The sequence below is a fragment of the Ovis aries genome, chromosome 13, assembly GCF_016772045.2.
Source record: "Ovis aries strain OAR_USU_Benz2616 breed Rambouillet chromosome 13, ARS-UI_Ramb_v3.0, whole genome shotgun sequence".
Classification (NCBI taxonomy): domain Eukaryota; kingdom Metazoa; phylum Chordata; class Mammalia; order Artiodactyla; family Bovidae; genus Ovis; species Ovis aries.
In genome coordinates this window covers 59307177-59324267 of record NC_056066.1, presented here as the reverse complement: position 1 = coordinate 59324267, position 17091 = coordinate 59307177, and the positions used below count along the sequence as shown (strand labels likewise).

Here is a 17091-nt window from a genome sequence, read left to right as displayed (position 1 = left end):
GCCAGATTACTCAAAAGTGGTGTCAGTGTTTTCTCAGTGCCTTGGAATTAATTCATTTAATCCTATTTCCTGTTATAATTTTTGATCTTTTAAAGAAAAAGAAGAGGTTCCAAGGGAATTGTGAGAGGGAGAAATCAGCCAGCTCGAGCATGTCTCTTCTTTTAAAATTAATGCACAAATTATAAACCATTCCAATAAAACTGAAGCTCTTGTTTCAAAGGACTCTCAGCGAGAATTACTGAGATAAGTGGCTGCTTAGAACAAAAGCCCTGATACCGATCACAAGCTCCTTGTTGCTGGGTTCTTGATCTTTTACAAAACACGCTAATTGCCAGAGCCTCACTGAGATCAATGTAAGGGATGAGCAGCCTGTTGAGTGGATGTTTCCTGTCATTTGTTGCAGAAGCAAAGTGCCCAGGAGGTTCAGTCTCAGTCTTCTGAAACCCACTTCCTCATCCCCGTGTCAGAAGTCCGTCCTGGGAAGAGCTGCAGAGAGGAGATGGGGTAAAATGGGTGAGCAGGCAGGCAAATGAGCACAGATGTTCATTTCAAGGAAAAGCTGGCAAACAACAAAGCAAGTCACAGTGCATCTGGCCAATTTATCCCTCCTTTGTTCAAGTCATGGTTCAGTAAAAGGAGAAGAGCAAGGGTATTTTGGATTCCAGCCCCGCCTGAGCCTAGCAGATTTCCAGCTCATAAATGTTGAGCTTTATCACCCTACATCATTCACTGAATTAACACATTTTTTGAGTTATCAACTGTAGAGTGTAAAATATCCCCATTTTCTGCCATCTCACAGGAACTTTCCATGGATAACATTCTTAAACCTCTGAAACCCACTTCATAAGGTCAGTAGACTTTTCATGAAAGAAAGCTCTTTCTCAGGTACAGAAGTCAAGATGAGAGCTGTAGCTGCAGTTTCCTGGTCTCAGTATCAATGAGGGTGACACTGAGGCTGATTAATGATGGCTTTGAACAAATAGAACTGTTCTCGCTCCCAAGTAAAAGTCCAGAGGTGACCAGGTAAGGTGGCTCTGTGTCAATAAGTCCTTAGGGAGCCAAATTCTTTCCAGATTCTTATCCCTGGGCTGTAGCACTAGTACTCATGGTCCAAGATGTTGGCTGGAGCTCCAGCCATCACAGTTATCTTCAGAGAGCAATATGGAAGAAAAAACAAAGGGCATTCACCAGCTCACCTTAGGGAGTGTTGTTGGAAGCTGCCACACAAAGCTTCCATTCCTGTCTTACCGGCCAGAATTTAGCCACAGGACACATCCAGCTGCAAGGAGGACTGAGAACAGAGTATTTGCTCTGGGTCACTGTGTGTGATCTTATTATTACGGCATGGTGGAGGGTAGATATTGAGGAAGGCAAACCAGCAGTCTCTGCTACGGTGTGTCTCTCTGATCCTAGACGACTGTCAAGTAAGTATCTGATGAATTAAAACATGCTCATTACTTTAGTCCCTGCATTCTGAGTATCATTTAAAATTAAATGGTGACTTCTCACATTCCATTCCCTCCCCAATCCCTGGGTAATAAGGAACTTTGTCATGGTGTCACTCACTTGTTATTTCAACAGCCAAGTTCTCTTGAAGTTCCCCAGCTGGAAAGATTCTCATCACTGCAAGGAGCCTTGCCTGCTGCTCTTGAACAACTTAGCTATCAGTGGAGACTAGGAAACACAGGAAGCGTGAATAAGAGGGAATAGCAAAGTTAGTGGAAGCAACAAGAAAAATCACAGGGAGGCCACGGTTCATTGGAAAGAGTGAATCATTCATCTCCTGAGCTTCTTCTCTAAGGGAAAAGCTTCAATCTCCTCGGGGTTTTAATTATAGCAAATCCTAGGACTGAGGAATATTTGATCCATGGAGAAGTTGAACCAGTACTTTACCACCAGGGCATCTAGAAAATTAACAAGTAGAAGAGGAAACACAGCATCTTTGGGCATAGGCATCTGCTACCTGCAGGATTCCCAGGTGGCACTTTGGCCACTTGATACAAAGAGCTGACTCATTAGAAAAGACCCTGATGTTGGGAAAGACTGAGGCCAGGAGAAGGGGGTGACAGAGGATGAGATGGTTGGATGGCAGCACCGACTCAATGGACATGAGTTTCAGCAAGCTCCAGGAGATGGTGAAGGACAAGCAAGTCTGGCGTGCTTCAGTCCATGGGGTCTCAAAGAGTCGGACACTACTGAGCGACTAAACACCAACCACAGGTGGTCCAGTGGTAAAGAATCCGCCTGCCAATCTGCCTGCCTTCAGGGGGCACAGGTTTGATCTCTGGGTCGAGAAGACTCCCTGGAGGAGCAAATGGCTACCCACTCCAGTATTCTTGCCTGGGAAATCCCATGGACAGAGGAGCCTGGCAGGCTATAGTCTATGAGGTCACAAAGAGTCAGACACGACTGAACCACTGAGCAAACACCTGCCTATAACTTGAGAAGTTGCTAGTTATCACCAGAAATTTCTGGATCAGATGACCTCACCCCAAACCAGATGATCTGACTATCTGATAAACCCTGCTGCTGCTAAGTCACTTTAGTCATGTCCAGCTCTTTGTGACCTCATGGGCTGTAGCCTGCCAGGCTCCTCTGTCCATGGGGATTCTCCAGGCAAGAATACTGGGGTGGATTGCTATTCCCTTCTCCAGAAGATCTTCCTGATCCAGGGATTGAACCTGTGTCTCTTAGGTCTCCTGCATTGGCAAGTAGGTTCTTCACCACTAGCCCCACCTTAAACCCTAAGGGACCAGAAATAAATCCGAGCCTAGAGCTGAGTGTGTCAACCTGTGAGCATGACTGGCATCTGGAGTTGGAATGAGTCTCTGTGGTGGGGGCTGTCCTGTGTGCTGCGGGGTGTTCAGCAGCATCCCTAGACTCTGCCCCCTCAATGCCAGTAATACACTCACCTAGTTGTGGCAACTGAAATGCCTCCAGTCACTGACAAATGTCCCCTGGGTGCAAGAGACTGCAGTTAAGAACCACTGGTCTTGATCTTTTAGAATTTTGTTAACAGAAACTCAAAGCTGGTAACTATGGATTCAGGTTTTATTCAGAGGCCACTAAATTCTTTCAGTTAAATATTTTCACTCCCTTGCTCTTTCATTCAAGGTCACTCATTCAGCACCCTTGGGACTCAGGAGTGGCCAAAGCAGGGAAGCTTATTCCCCTGGTATTCAGCACACACTGGGGCCTCGATAAGCCTTGTATAGGATTGTCACGTCACTCCCGCAGCTGCCCCCCAAAGCCCTTACTATTGTCATCTTCATTTCATAGATAAAATAACTGAGGTTCAGCAAGGTCAAGTCGCTTGCCTAAGGACACACAGCTAGGAAACGTCTAGTTGCAGGAATTTGGACCCACACGATCTGAACCCAGAACCTGCACTTTTTACCATTAATTTAATATCAACGACATGCCAAGCACTGTGCTTGCTGCTTAACCCTATCTCCAACCACTTGAGAGTGAGGGGTTCTGGGTCCCATTTCATGGTAAAGAATCGTGGCACCCTGGGTGCCACTCTGAGTGACACAGGCTGACGTGAGAATCGGAGCCTCTTTATGGAAAGAAGTCCTTGAAAACTGGATGCAGCAAAGCAGCTCTGCTCAAACCAGTTTGGAGCTGGCATTTAGGTCATTTCAGGATTCTGATTTTCAACAATTTGGCTGCATTGTCAGAGTTCTCAGACAACCTGAGGTAGGATTAATCTCATATAGAAAATAAATGGAGGAAAATACTCCCATTTACCCCAGTAACATCAGCAGCAAACGTATAATACATAGTGAAAATTTTAAGATATATGAAGAAAATGTCAATTTTATTAAGAAATATTAAGAGAGATGACAAAACATATTCTTTTAGATGGGAAATCTCAACATAATGAAGATGTCAGATGTCCTTAAACTCCACTATAAATTTATCTATAATAAAAAGTCCTTCTCGAGGCAAACATTACATAGTATTGCAATGTTCTGACTTCTGGAAAACCTCCTGGAAATGTATTTTCTCCCTTTAGGAATATGACTGAATGCATAGCACTTGGCATTTCATCACGTCCACTTGTGACGTGTTACCCAGCAAAACACACCACTGAACACGAAAAGGAAGAAAGCTAATGAAAGTGGATGCTCGTGGAAGCACCAGGGAAGCAGAGGTTGAGAGCTAACATTCCGCAGATGCTCGCCCGTGACAACATTTCAAGTTCAGGACAGCAAAGCGAGACTGGCGCTCAGCCTTCACATTTGCTCTCAGACATCATGTGCTCACGTGGAACGCACCCACTTGGACATGCAGTCAAGCCTGTCACATTATAGCCATTACCTGAATGCTCCCCATCAGGCAAATCTCAATTCTCAGAAAAGTGTGGGCATGTCTGACAAAACCTAGCCTATTCATCACTGACCAGGAACCCAGTCTTTTTTTTTTTTTCTTTGAAAGGAATGTTTTCCATAAAAGCCTTGGCTTTTTCAAAAAAGCCATTTGCAGCAAAGGAAACATTCATGTTACCATGGTTTAGATCATATCGGAGAGCTATTTTTCTCCCTCTGCTTCAGGGAGAAAGGTTCCAGTGGCAAAACAGACAACTCAGCTGTCCTTGGAGCATGCAAGCACTTCTTCCCCATTCCACCTTCTCTGAGATCGGCATCTATTTTTGCCAACCAATGTTCCTTTAAATTATGAGTTTAGCAAAACAAGATAGCCTTCATGGTCAACCTTGTGGGACTCTGAAGGATTCTACAAGTTGTGACTTTTACATCTTACTCAATAAAACTTACAGTACTCCTGCCTGGAAAATCCCATGGACGGAGGAGTCTGGAAGGCTGCAGTCCATGGGGTCATGAGAGTCGGACATGACTGAGCAACTTCACTTTCACTTTTCACTTTCATGCATTGGAGAAGCAAATGGCAACCCACTCCAATGTTCTTGCCTGGAGAATCTCAGGGACGGGGGAACCTGGTGGGCTGCCATCTATGGGGTCACACAGAGTCAGACAAGACTGAAGTGACTTAGCAGCAGCAGCAGCAATAAAACTTCCATGGCTGTGCCTACCAATTACAAAATTCTGTTCTCAGAGTTCAGTTCATTTCAGTCACTCAGTCGTGTCCAACTCTTTGTGACCCCGTGGACTTGCAGCACACCAGGCTTCCCTGTCCATCACCAGCTCCCGGAGTTTGCTCAAACTCATGTCCATTGAGTCAGTGATGCCATCCAACCATCTCATCCTCTGTTGTCCCCTTCTCCTCCCGCCTTCAATATTTCCCAGCACCAGGGTCTGGGTTTTTTCAGAGTAAAACCAACCAAAGTCACAGAGGAACCAGGTCAAATGGTCAAAATTAACTCCTCTAACCCAGATGACCATTATATCTACTACTGCAGGCAGGAATCCCTCAGAAGAAATGGAGTAGCCATCATGGTCAACAAAAGAGTCCGAAATGCACTACTTGGATGCAATCTCAAAAACGACAGAATGATCTCTGTTCGTTTCCAAGGCAAACCATTCAATATCACAGTTATCCAAGTCTATGCCCCAACCAGTAACACTGAAGAAGCTGAAGTTGAACAGTTCTATGAAGACCTACAAGACCTTTTAGAACTAACACCCAAAAAAGATGTCCTTTTCATTATAGGGGACTTGAATGCAAAAGTAGGAAGTCAAGAAACACCTGGAGTAACAGGCAAATTTGGCCTTGGAATGCGGAATGAAGCAGGGCAAAGACTAATAGAGTTTTGCAAAGAAAATGCACTGGTCATAGCAAACACCCTCTTCCAACAGCACAAGAGAAGACTCTACACATGGACATCACCAGATGGTCAACACCGAAATCAGATTGATTATATTCTTTGCAGCCAAAGATGGAGAAGCTCTATACAGTCAACAAAAACAAGACCAGGAGCTGACTGTGGCTCACATCATGAACTCCTTGTTACCAAATTCAAACTTAAATTGAAGAAAGTAGGGAAAACCACTAGACCATTCAGGTATGACCTAAATCAAATCCCTTATAATTATACAGTGGAAGTGAGGAATAGATTTAAGGGCCTAGAGCCGATAGATAGAGTGCCTGATGAACTATGGAATGAGCTTCGTGACATTGTACAGGAGACAGGGCCTGTTTCCATGGGGATCAAGACCATCCCCATGGAAAAGAAATGCAAAAAAGCTAAATGGCTGTCTGGGGAAGGCTTACAAATAGCTGTGAAAAGAAGAGAAGCGAAAAGCAAAGGAGAAAAGGAAAGATATAAGCATCTGAATGCAGAGTTCCAAAGAATAGCAAGAAGAGATAAGAAAGCCTTCTTCAGCGATCAATGCAAAGAAATAGAGAAAAAGAACAGAATGGGAAAGACTAGAGATCTCTTCAAGAAAATTAGAGATACCAAGGGAACACTTCGTGCAAACATAGGCTTGATAAAGGACAGAAATGGTCTGGACCTAACAGAAGCAGAAGATATTAAGAAGAGGTGGCAAGAATACACAGAAGAACTGCACAAAAGAGGTCTTCACGACCCAGATAACCACAATGGTGTGATCACTCATCTAGAGCCAGACATCCTGGAATGTGAAGTCAAGTGGGCCTTAGAAAGCATCACTATGAACAAAGCTAGTAGAGGTGATGGAATTCCAGTTGAGCTATTTAAAATCCTGAAAGATGATGCTGTGAAAGTGCTGCACTCAGTATGCCAGCAAATTTGGAAAACTCAGCAGTGGCCACAGGACTGGAAAAGGTCAGTTCTCATTCCAATCCCAAAGAAAGGCAATGCCAAAGAATCCTCAAACTCCTGCACAATTGCACTCATCTCACATGCTAGTAAAGTAATGCTCAAAATTTTCCAAGCCAGGCTTCAGCAATATGTGAACCGTGAACTTCCTGATGTTCAAGTTGGTTTTAGAAAAGGCAGAGGAACCAGAGATCAAATTGCCAACATCCGCTGGATCATGGAAAAGCAAGAGAGTTCCAGAAAAACATCTATTTCTGTTTTATTGACTATGCCAAAGCCTTTGACTGTGTGGATCACAATAAACTGTGGAAAATTCTGAAGGAGATGGGAATACCAGACCACCTGACCTGCCTCTTGAGAAATCTGTATGCAGGTCAGGAAGCAACAGTTAGAACTGGACATGGAACAACAGACTGGTTCCAGATAGGAAAAGGAGTACATCAAGGCTGTATATGGTCACCCTGCTTATTTAATGTATATGCAGAGTACATCATGAGAAACGCTGGACTGGAAGAAACACAAGCTAGAATCAAAATTGCCGGGAGAAATATCAATAACCTCAGATATGCAGATGACACCACCCTTATGGCAGAAAGTGAAGAGGAGCTAAAGAGCCTCTTGATGAAAGGGAAAGAGGAGAGTGAAAAAGTTGGCTTAAAGCTCAACATTCAGAAAACGAAGGTCATGGCATCCGGTCCCATCACTTCATGGGAAATAGATGGGGAAACAGTGGAAACAGTGTCAGACTTTATTTTTGGGGGCTCCAAAATCACTGCAGACGGTGATTCCAGCCATGAAATTAACAGACGCTTACTACTTGGAAGAAAAGTTATGACCAACCTAGATAGCATATTCAAAAGCAGAGATATTACTTTGCCGACTAAGGTCCATCTAGTCAAGGCTGTGGTTTTTCCAGTAGTCATGTATGGATGTGAGAGTTGGACTGTGAAGAAAGCTGAGCGCTGAAGAATTGATGCTTTTGAACTGCGGTGTTGGAAGAGACTCTTGAGAGTCCCTTGGACTGCAAGGAGATCCAACCAGTCTATTCTGAAGGAGATCAGCCCTGGGATTTCTTTGGAAGGAATGATGCTAAAGCTGAAACTCCAGTACTTTGGCCACCTCATGTGAAGAGTTGACTCATTGGAAAAGACTCTGATGCTGGGAGGGTTTGGGGGCAGGAGGAGAAGGGGACACCAGAGGATGAGATGGCTGGATGGTATCACGGACTCGATGGACGTGAGTATGAGTGAACTCCAGGAGTTGGTGATGGACAGGGAGGCCTGGCGTGCTGTGATTCATGGGGTCGCAGAGAGTCTGACACGACTGAGTGACCGAACTGAACTGAACTGAACCTGGTCTCAGGGGTTTCCCAGGTGGTGCAGCAGTAAAGAATCTGCCTGCCAATGCAGGAGACACATGTTCGATCCCTGGGTTGGAAAGATCCCCTGGAGTAGGAAATGGCAACTCATTCCAGTATTCTTGTCTGAAAAATTCCATGGACAGAGGAACCTGGTGTGACTCTGTCCACAGGGTCACAGAATCGGACACAGCTGAGCACAGCACAGCAAGCTGGTCTCAACTACTACTTCTTTACAGTACTTGCCACCCTCTGTTTTATTTATTATATGTTCCCACACACACACCCCTTTTGGGCTCCTCAAGGCAGAGCACACAAGGATTATTGACAAGAAGAGTGTCCCAACCAGAGTGATATTTAAAAAAAGGCTATTGTTGGGGACTTCCTGGTTTCCCACTGGTTAAGTCCCTCCCAACACAGGGGGCCTGGGTTCAATCCCTGGTCAGGGAACTAAGATCCCACATGCCATGCAGAGTGGCCAAATACTTTTTTTTAAGGTATTATTATTGTGTTGGAGTCACAGAACAAGCACATTTGACACATGCAAACACAACTCCACGTGTGCTGGAATGTTCTACAGAGAGAAAGAGAAATCATCTAATTAGTGAGGGAGATTCTAGCCTCCGCAGCTGTCAGTCAGTATAAGCCAGGAGCCTGTGAGCTGAAGAACATGAATCTTCTCTTCCTTCTGTTGGTTTCTGTCATCTCCTAGCGGCAGCATCTCTCTGGGGTTTGGGAGGAGGGATCTGCTGCCCCGTAATTTTCTCTTCATGTCTGGTTTTAGAACTTGAATGCTGCTTAAGCAGACCTGACTGAGCAGATGGATCACAGCGGGCTCTCAGGCAGGTGCACTGTGTAGATGCTGCAGACGGGGCTGTGATGGACGGGCTGGCATGCTGCCCAGGCTCCCTCCAGGACCAAGAGTGCCTTCCTCAGCTACGGGGAGAGTTCTGGCCAAAAGCAAGCAGCTGAGTCCTTCTCTGAGGCTCGCTGGCCTTCAGCTGAAGATGGACGTCTGCATGAGGCTTCACGGGGGCCACGGACACCCATACAGATGACCTCTGGAGGATGGGGTACAAAGCAACCCCGCGCCCCAGGTCAACCCAGCTCTGCCGGCCCTTCCAGCTCCAGGGCTGCTGCAGGACTGACCGAGGACCACACTACAGTGGCAGGTTGAACTCCCACCTCTGCCCTACCATGCTTCCCCCTCCCCACACTTTTGAGCACTCTTCAGAAAGTTCCAGCCCATCCACCCTCCATCCTGCAGAACCCAGCCTGCCACCGGGTTCTGTAGGAAAGCCCAGTTCTAGAGAATAGGAGAGAACGGGCTATTCTTCCCTCCCTGCAACCCTGCAGAATAGGGTAGAAGCTGATGAAGGAAGTCAGAATACACCATGGAGTGGAATTCACTCAGGGCTGGACATCATTCTCAGCCAAGATCTTCATTCAAGTGGGAGAGAAGCACTGCGCAGTCTGGGAGGGTCCGTGTGGGAGCTGGACCCTGTGAGCTTGTGGACCGATGACCTGACACCTCCAGAGTCTTTCCCCTCCTTCCCACCTTTGCTCAGGTGCCTCCCTACTATATCCACTGATACCTGAAGCTCTGACTCTCAGCGTAAGCCTGGCCTCCAGGGGGAGACTGTACAGTCTCTGGAGGATTCTGACTTGGTACAGGGGAGGAAGTCCACCCCCTACCCCCAGAGAGTTATCTTTCAGAGTCTCTGGGCACAAGGGCCTGGCACCTGTCCCCACGGGAGCAGCAAGGAGTTACCGCAGCGGGTGATCTGTCACTCCATCCTGACTTCTGACTGAGAGAAATGCAGGGATGAGGTCAGAGATGCCAGGTGTCTGCCTGAAGCACCAGCCTCCTGCAGAATGAAGGGAAAGGGAGTGTGTGGGTGATGGACACTGTTCGAGGCAGCATACTCGTGTCAGAAGAGAGGTGAGATTCTGCTTTACTCTGCGTGTCACTGAGGACTCCAGCTGCCTTCTCCTAGCTTCTGCCAACAGGGACTAGATGGCTGCTTGCAAAGGACAGTCCCAATTCTGCGGGAGCCTCACAAGCAAACGCAGCTGCTCTGATGGACCATGGGGAGGCGCCCGGGACCAGGATGCAGAGCAGAAAGCGTGTCCTAACCCAAGAGGTGTGCTGGGCGCCACACCTGACGGGCTGCTGAGAAAAGAACCCTGGGGTCCAGTCCAGCCCTTGCCCAGGAACGGGACAGCCCCTCTCCATCTCTTCTTCTGTCAAATGCAATTGCTACAACAATACGGCCTCATAGGGGCATCAGGAAGTGGGGCCCCAGCTAAGATGAGACAAGAACCTGAGAATGAGCACCTCCTTAAATTCCACACCTTCAGCACCTTTCTGGATGCACCCTAGTCCCTGCCAGGGTGTAAAGACTAAGGGAGGAAATGCAGGAAGAAGAAGTTCTCCGCTCTAGGGCCAGGTGCATCCCAGCCCCAAGCATCCCCCGCCATCCGCTGTAGCCTCAGGGGAGGTTCTGAGCCCTCCCTGCCCACTCTCCTTACCTATAAAGTGGAGGCAAAAATGAATTAATTTCTGCAACGTGTTCACTGCAGTGCCTGACACAGGTTAGTTCTGGTTTTTTTTTTTTTTTTGGAAGTATTAGTTAATTTACAAAGCAGCAGGCTGCTTTCCTAATGAGAGGCTCTGGGGCAGAAACCCCTCCCAGGGACGTACAGATTGTTGGCAGAATTCAGTTCCGAGCAGTTGTAGGGTAGAGGTCCCAGTTTCCTGGGGGCTGTCAGTGGGGAGCTGTTCTCAGCTTCTGGAGGACACCCATGTTCCTTGAACTTGAACTTCAAGTGAACAAATGAACTTGTTTGTCTTCTAACCAGAAATTGCAAATGGAGCTTTCCTTATCTCTTCACTCCTGCTTTCTCTTCTAACAGCATCTTTATCACAGCAGTAGGAAAAGCTTGTCTATTCTTAAGAACTTGTGTAATTAGATTAGGCTCACCCTGATGAGCTAGGATAATCTCCCATCTCAGGGTTTATAACATTAAGCATACCGGCATGGTCCCCTTTGGCCAAGTAAAGTAACATTCACAGGTTCCTGGGATGGGAACATGGACATCTTTGGGAGTGGGGATGTTATTTTGCCGACCACACACATAGCAAACTGTATTTAGTGTATTAGCAGTTGTTGTTTAGTCACTAACTTGTGTCTGACTCTTTGCAACCCCATGGACTACAGCCCACCATGCTGCTATGCCCATGGGATTTCCCGGGTAAGAATACTGGAGTGGGTTACCATTTCCTTGTCCCAGAGTTCTTCCGGGCCCAGGGATCAAATCTTAGTCTCCTGCTTGGCAAGCAAGTTCTTTACCACTGAGCCACCTGGGAAGCCCCATATCAGCAGTTATCTAGGTCTAAAAGATGGTAAGTAAAGCTACTTATGTAGCTATTATTATGTGCATTAAACATCTATGATATTGTAACTCAACTGCTCGATGCTGCATGTAGCAATGAACCAATCAAACAGGGTCCCTGCTTTCACAGAGTTTACAGTCTGGTAATAGTGATTCCCAAAATGTGACCCTCAGACAGATAGCATCACCTGGCGACCTGATGGAGACAAACTCTCAGATCCCATTCCAGACCTACTGAGTCAGAAACAGAGTGGGGCAGGGCTTGGGGGGATTTGTGTCTTAAAGCCTCCCAGGTGAGTCTGACACATACTAAAGTCTGTGAATCACTGGTCCAGTATGTCTCTGTCTCAGCACTGGCAAACATTTCTAGTCTGCAAGGCTTACTGTCCGGCAATGTTAGCCAACTGATACTCTATGTGAAGAAAATTAGTTCCTGCTCAGCTGGTAAAGAATCCACCTGCAATGCAGGAGACCCCAGTCTGAGTCCTCGGTTGGGAAGATCCCCTGGAGAAGGTATAGGCTACCCACTCCAATATTCCTGGGCTCCCCTGGTGGCTCAGATGGTAAAGAATCCACCTGAAATGCAGGAGACCTAGGTTCAATCCCTCAGTTGAGAAGATCCCTTGGCGGAGGAGCATGGCAACCCCACTGCAATATTCTTGCCTGGAGAATTCCCATGAACAGAGGAGCCTAGTGGGCTACAGTCCATGGGGTCACAAAGAGTCGGACACAACTGAATGACTAAGCACACACACAGGCTCTAGAGGCGAGGTCTGTTTTCAAGACAAAGATACCTTACCAGACTTTCAGAGGACTCGGTGCCTCCCTCCCGACCTTCCTACTTTCTTTTTTTCTGATTTCTAATTCATCACAGAACCTCTGGATAGTAATTTGCTGTCTCAGGAATCCCATAAAGACAGGGTTTTCTACACACAAATGCTCAAGTATTCTGCTCTCTAAAGAAGAGGAATCATTATAAATGAATACATTAATCTTGAGTTAGAATGAGTCAGTCATCAAAGAAGTGAGCATCTATGGGTACGCTAAAGATGTTCACCAGAGGACTTGAAATACTGATTAATAAACATGAGTTAGATGGGCTAATGCCCCCAAGCACATCCACATTCTAATCCCAGACCTTGTGAATATGTTACCTTACATGGCCAAAGGGACTTTGCAGGTGAGATTAAGATAAAGATCTATATATGGGTTATGGGGCTTCCTTGGAGGGTCAGATGATAAAGAATCTGCCTGCAATTTGAAAGACCCAGGTTTGATCCCTGGGTAGGGAAGATCCCCTGGAGAAGGAAATGGCAACCCACTCCAGTATTCTTGCTTGGAGAATCCCATGGACTGAGGAGCCAGGCGGGCTACAGTCTACCGGGTCACAAAGAGTTGGACATGACTGAGAGACTAGCACTGTTACTTGTGAGTTATGGGTCACAGATGTAAAAAAAACAAATTTATGATTACACGGAAATCAACCTTGAATATTGATGGGCAGGACTGATGCTGGAGCAGAAGTTCCAATACTTTGGCCAGCCTGATACAAAGAGCTGACTCACTGAAAAAAGCTCTGATGCTGGGAAAGATTGAAAGCAAAAGTAGAAGGGGTCAACAGAGGATGAGATTGTTGGATAGCATCACCAACTCAGTGGACATGAATTTGAGCCAATTCTGGGAAAGAGTGAAGGACAGGGGAGCCTGGCATGCTGCAGTCCATGGGGTCACAAAGAGTGGGATACAGCTTAGCAACTGAACAAGTGGTTACCAAAGGGGAAAGGCAGGGAGGGATAAACTGGAAAATTGGGACTGACATATACACACTACTATATATAAAATAGATAACTAACAAGGACATACTGTATAGCACAAGAAACTCTACTCAGTACTCTGTAATGACCTATCTAGGGAAATAATCTAAAAAAAAAAGAATAGATATATGTTTTCGGATAACTGATTCTTTCTGCTGTACAGCAGAAACTAATAGTTGATTGTAAATCAACTATACTCCAATAATTTTTTAAAAATAAAAAATTTTTAATAAAAAATGTTTTAAAAGATGATGGGTCTAGAGATGGGAGTTGATCCCAGATTATCCTAGTGGGCCTACAAGAGTCCTTGTAGGGGGGCAGTAACAAAGTCAGAGTTACGAAAGGAGATGTGATGACAGAGGCCAGCGTCCGAGGGAGACGGAAAAATACGGCACGACCGACTGGCTCTGACACGGAAGGCTGAGGCCATGAGCCAGGACGTACAGGTGGCCTCTAGAGGCTGAGACATGCAAGGAAACAGATTCTCTCCTGTCGCCTCCAGAAAGAATGGAGCCCTGCCAACCAACCCCTTTTGGATTTCCGCCCTCCAGAACTGTGAGAGAACACATTTTCTGATAGTTTTGGCTGCTAAGTTTGTGGTGATTAGTGAGAGCAGCTAAAGGACACTAATACAGGTGTGACACAAAGATGCCAGAGGCAGAGCAGGCAGGCTCCCACTCCCTCATCAGCACAGGCGCCACGTTGCTGCTGTTGAGTCCATAAGCTGTGCCTGACTCTTTTGCAAACCCCATGGACTGTAGCCTACCAGGCTCCTCTAACCATGGGATTTCCCAGGCAAGAATACCAGTGTGGGTTGCCATTTCCTTCTGCAGGGGATCTTCCCGACCCAGGGATTGAACCTGGGTCTCCTGCATTGGCAGGCGGATTCTTTACCACTGGGCTACTTAGAATTCTTTTTCCAAACTGATGAAGCCTTGGAATTCTTCCAGATAGACAATATCTATTGACCGGAACTAGAATGCAAGAATGAGTCAAATTCTTGGTTATAAATAACAGAACCCTCTCTGGCTAATTTAAACAAAAAGGAATTTACTAAATGGTGTTGGGTAGCTCACAACCTCTCTGGGGAGGTCAGAACATTGAGCTCAGAGGCCACACAACAGGAATGATGCCCGAGTTAGGCTTCTGGGCAGCCCCTTGTGTGACCGTCCCTGGTCACACACCGAGTCCAGGAGCTGGGGCAGGGCTGCTGCCTTTGAAAGTAGCATGCTCCTCTCCCACATGAACTCCATGGCTGGCTCTCCTTGCACTACTTCTCTGTCAACACCTGCAAATGGCTAGATCTCTTTCCTCGATACTCCAAGTATAGTCCATGGACCAGCAGCATCAGCACTCCCAGATCTATAGAACCAGAATCTGGATTTTGATGGGATATTTGGGTGATTCAGACGCACAGCAAAAGGCTAAGACACTCCGGTCTGAGATCATCCAGGCTTGGCGTGAGATAATTCAGTGGTACAGTCCTCAGACCTGTAGCATCATCAGGGTAATGCCTCCCCGCCAAGAAACACAACACTCAGAACATAGGACTCTGGTGCTATAACAGGCAAGGAAACAAGAGGTGAGGAGAGTTAAGGGCACTCAATTCTATGATTGAAGGAAAGAATACAACTATAAAGTGCTAAGATTGATTTTTTTTTTCAAGCAAGAAATACAGGGAGATTTTTTTGTATACCATGGAGGGTTTTGTATTCATCATATCTGGTAACCAGAAAAACTGGGAACAACATGGATCATCTATCTTCTAGACTCAGAAAACTGCTTTTTATCATTAATTTGACTCGGTTGCTACAACTGTCAATCAACCACAGGAAAATGGACTTGGAGAAGCAAAATTTAACCCTAAGTTTCCAAAAGAGGTTCCAGCAGAGAGCAAAGAAAGAAAGTTCTTTTTAAAAAGCATGCACAAGGAAGTACCTTGACCTGTTCCTTGATTTGAAGTGCTCAGAAAACAAAATAACTCACTCTCTATTTATAAGATCTTGAAATTCAAGAGAGCAAGAGCAGAGATTTGTTGTTTTGAATGTTCTTATAACTTTTATACTGAATTTTAATACAGAAGAATTTACATGTGTTGGGTTTTTTTTGTTTGTTTGTTTATTGAAGTCTAGTTGATGTACAATATTATATTAGTTTCAAGTGTAGAGCAGAGTGATTTAGTTACATATTTTTTCGATTATTTTCCATTATACAAGATATTGAATATCATCCATGTTCTACATAGTAAATCCTGTTGCTCATCCATTTTAGGTATAGTAAACATAGTAGTCTGTATCTATACAAACATAGTAGTTTGTATCCGTTAATCCCATACTCCTGATTTATCCCTCCCCGCTCCATTTCCTCCTTGGTAACCATAAGTTTGTTTTCTATGTCCATGAGTCCATTTCTGTTTTGTATATAGAGTCATTTGTATTATCTTTTAGATTCCACATTTAAGTGGCATCATATAATATTTGTCTGTCTCTGACTGACTTCACTTAGTGTGATCATCTCTAGATCCCTCCAGGTTCCTACAAATGACCGTATTTCATTCCTTTCGATGGCTGAGTAATATTCTGTTGCGCCACATCTTAAGCCAGTTGTCTGTGTGGGGGCTCTTGGGTTGTTTCCACGTCTTGGCTATTGTAAACGGTGCTGCTATGGACACTGGGGTGCATGTATATTTCCAAATTAGAGTTTCATCTTTTCTGGATATATGCCCAGGCAGGAGTGGGATTGCTGGATCATTTCTATTTCTATTTCTAGTTTTTTAAGGACCCTCCATTTTCCATAGTGGCAAGCCCAACTTACATTTCCACTTACAGCTGTTGGTTTTGCTTGTTTTGAATTTGAAAAATTGGAAAATGGAGACTTTTGTGATCCAGAAGATAAACACAGCCTCAATGAGCATATTTTGTACCATCACATAGGGACAGAAAGTATATTAGTAATTGTCAGAGGCTGAGGGAAGTAGCAAACAAGGAGTGACTGCTAATGGAGACCAAGTTATGAAAATGTCCTGGAATTAGACAGTGGTGATGGCTGCGCAACCTCATGACGATGAAAAAAAAAAAACCCCCACTGAAACACATACTTCAAAATCACGAATTTTCTGGAATATATGTCTCAATTAAAAAAAAGTAAAGTGAAATTTACAGGCATAAAAATATTAGGAACCTAGAGTCTGAATAAAAATAGATCTTAGGGTGTTTTGCCTGACATCCCAATAGCTGGGACCCTGAACTTCCACCGCAGTGGGTGTGAGTTCAATCCTTGATCAGGAAACTAAGATCCCTTATGCTGTGCAGTGTGGCCAAAAACAAAATAAACTTAAATAAGTAAATCTTATTAAGTAAAACTCTTTCAAGGCATAGGATTAAAATATTTGGACACTCAGACAGAAAAAGGCAACTATCGTATGATATCACTTACATGTGGAATCTAAAAAAGGGTACAAATGAACTTCTCTACAAAACAAAGGCAGAGTCACGGATGTCAAAAACAAAGTACCGTGTCAGTTTAAAAGGAGCTGTGTCTGGGCTGCTCCCCCAGGAAAGCAGAGAGTAGAGCTTAGAGAAGACCACATCAACACTCATTGGGGATGACGGGATGAGGGCACCTCTGAGGATACAGGTCTGAAGTGCCAGGCCCCGCCTGCTCGCTCTCAAGGATGCATAAACAGAGAATGATGTCGGTGCTCAGCCCAAAGCAGGGGAAAGACCTCGCAGTCTGAGCTTTACAGGTTAAGACAAGTGCCCCCGAAACCACAGACCAGAACAGTATAAACACACCTCTCGCTG

The 17091-nt window shown here is 45.4% G+C and overlaps 1 long non-coding RNA gene across 1 annotated transcript; it reads right to left on the bottom strand.

Annotated features, from left to right (window-relative positions):
- On the bottom strand, positions 1 to 1768 carry LOC105606208 (uncharacterized). The gene is made up of 3 exons (XR_001044648.5): positions 1567 to 1768; positions 1197 to 1432; positions 1 to 486 (listed from the first exon to the last, which is right to left on the bottom strand). It is a non-coding gene; the product is annotated as an uncharacterized LOC105606208 (long non-coding RNA).
- Between the last annotated feature and the right edge of the window lie 15323 nt (positions 1769 to 17091).